This window comes from Prenolepis imparis, unplaced genomic scaffold (genome assembly GCF_030444845.1).
Source record: "Prenolepis imparis isolate NDT839.2.m4 unplaced genomic scaffold, iyPreImpa1.0 SCAF_510, whole genome shotgun sequence".
Classification (NCBI taxonomy): domain Eukaryota; kingdom Metazoa; phylum Arthropoda; class Insecta; order Hymenoptera; family Formicidae; genus Prenolepis; species Prenolepis imparis.
The window spans coordinates 1-2,500 of record NW_028141668.1 but is presented as its reverse complement, the minus strand read 5'-3'; the positions used below and the strand labels follow the sequence as shown (position 1 = coordinate 2,500).

The following is a 2,500-nucleotide window of genomic DNA, read 5'->3' as shown; positions in this document are numbered from 1 at the left end:
CTATGCCCGCGCTGCGCGCGTGTGTCAGCAGCAGCAGCGTTCGTCAACGCGCCCTCCCCCGGTGCCGTTCGCGGCGCCCGGGGCAGCGGTCGGCGTGCGAAACAGCGTTGCGACCGCGCGCGGAGCCGGGCGAGAGGACGGATCTTACGAATCCGTCCGACGGTCTCTTCAAAGAGCTTCCGCCCGGCTCTTCCACTTAGGGAGAGACGCTCCGATCGAAGCAACAACCACACTTTTGTGCCGTAGCCTCTCTCCTTAGACGGGAGGCGGCGGTCCGCGCGCGCGCTCGGACGCGCGCGGCCAGGCTGATCGAAGGGCCACGATTTTTATCTCACCCTCTCTCTTCGAGAGGGGAGACCACGATGGTTGAGCGAAAAGCGTTTCTTCGCGAACGCAAAAATTTTGAACGATTACCCTGAACGGTGGATCACTTGGCTCGTGGGTCGATGAAGAACGCAGCTAATTGCGCGTCAACTTGTGAACTGCAGGACACATGAACATCGACATTTCGAACGCACATTGCGGTCCACGGATACAATTCCCGGACCACGCCTGGCTGAGGGTCGTTTTAGTACCCCGAAACTGCTTGCGCTCCCGAAGCGCGCACGGCCACGGCGCGCCCAGACTTGCGCGCGTCGCCTGTGCCCTGTGCGCGCTTACAATGGCGTACGAGCGATCGTTGGACGTTCGCCCGAGGTGCTGTGTGCCGCCGTACGAACGGCCGGCGCACGCCCTGGGCGTCGTTTGAAATGACACCGAGGAGGAAGAGAGAGCGCACAAGCGTGCACAAGGATGATAGCGAGCGCTCGCGCGCGCCCAGAGACTGTCCTCGAAAGAGGAAGTAGGACTGTGCGAGGGGAGAGTTTTTCGTATGTGACGAGAGAGATGTGGAGAAGAAAGGGACGATGACGAGCGCGAAGGAGGAACGACACCCGCCGCCTGCGGCCGGAGCGTCGTTGTCTCCACGATATATTTTAGTAGCGCTGTCTCTCGCCATTTTTTCTTTCTCTCTCTCTTTAATCTCACACACACTGCTCTCGGCACTCTCGCACTCTCCGGTCTCTCGGTGCGCCAGCGCGCGCGCGCGCGTCGTCGTCCGGCGGTACGCGGAGAGAGATTCGGCTCGGAGAGCCGACCGCGTGTCCGAGTCCACGAAGTTCTCCTAGTCCGTCGCGTGTAAACGCGAGGCAGGAAAGAAAATTGGGACCGGCACGCGTCGTCGTGTACTCGTCGTATTCTCTCCTTACGTTACCCTAACCTAACGCACCACCGAGTGTTGTTGGATTGGCGATTGTGTTTGCCTCTCGCGCCTCACGCGGTATACGCAGCTGCCGCTGCTCTCACGTCGACGTTCTCTCCGTTCTTCGTAACTTGAACTTTCCTCCCCGGAGGAAAGAGAAAGAAGAAGAAGAAGCGCGAGACGAGCGACGCGGAGGAGGCGGCGGCTACCAAACTAAAGCTTTCGACGACCTCAGAGCAGGCGAGATTACCCGCTGAATTTAAGCATATTATTAAGCGGAGGAAAAGAAACTAACCAGGATTTCCTTAGTAGCGGCGAGCGAACAGGAAAGAGCCCAGCACCGAATCCCGCGGTTCCGCCGCAGGGAAATGTGGTGTTTGGGAGGATCCGCTTATCCCGAGGTGTCGCGTCGCGTCCAAGTCCATCTTGAATGGGGCCACTTACCCGTAGAGGGTGCCAGGCCCGTAGCGACCGATGCGCGTCTCGGGAGGATCTCTCCTCAGAGTCGGGTTGCTTGAGAGTGCAGCTCTAAGTGGGTGGTAAACTCCATCTAAGGCTAAATACGACCACGAGACCGATAGCGAACAAGTACCGTGAGGGAAAGTTGAAAAGAACTTTGAAGAGAGAGTTCAAGAGTACGTGAAACCGTTCAGGGGTAAACCTAAGAAACCCCAAAAGATCGAACGGGGAGATTCATCGTCAGCGGCGCTGGCTTCGCGTCGGTCGGCGATGTCCCGCGGAGTCCTCGCGGCTCGCGCGCGGGCACGCTACGTGCGCCGATGTCCGGTGCTCGTCGTCGTGCACTTCTCCCCAAGTAGAACGTCGCGACCCGCTGGGTGTCGGTCTACGGCCCGGGTGCGGTGCCTGTCGCGTCGCCGGTAAAACGGCACGCGACAAACCCCCGGTCGCCCGGCCGGCTGCTCGGCGGTACGCGCAAGGTATCAGGCCGCACTCTTTACGGTGCGTCGAGACCGTCGCAAGCGCGCGCCACGGTACTCGGAGGTTACGGACTTTGCGCCGTCCCCGGTCCTGGCCCGCTGTTGGTTCAAGTACGGTACACCTTCGACAGGCCTGCGAACGTCTCCCGCGGTTTCGCGGGAGACCGATACCGGTCGGCGACGCTACTGCTTTGGGTACTCTTAGGACCCGTCTTGAAACACGGACCAAGGAGTCTAACATGTACGCGAGTCATTGGGACTTGTCGCGAGACCTAAAGGCGTAATGAAAGTGAAGGAGTACTCTGCGTTGATACCACTGCTT

The 2,500-nt window shown here is 59.8% G+C and overlaps 1 non-coding gene across 1 annotated transcript; it reads left to right on the top strand.

The window, feature by feature from the left end:
* Positions 1-411: 411 nt before the first annotated feature.
* On the top strand, positions 412-566 carry LOC145948634 (5.8S ribosomal RNA). The gene has a single exon (XR_014427425.1). It is a non-coding gene; the product is annotated as a 5.8S ribosomal RNA (ribosomal RNA).
* Positions 567-2,500: the final 1,934 nt, after the last annotated feature.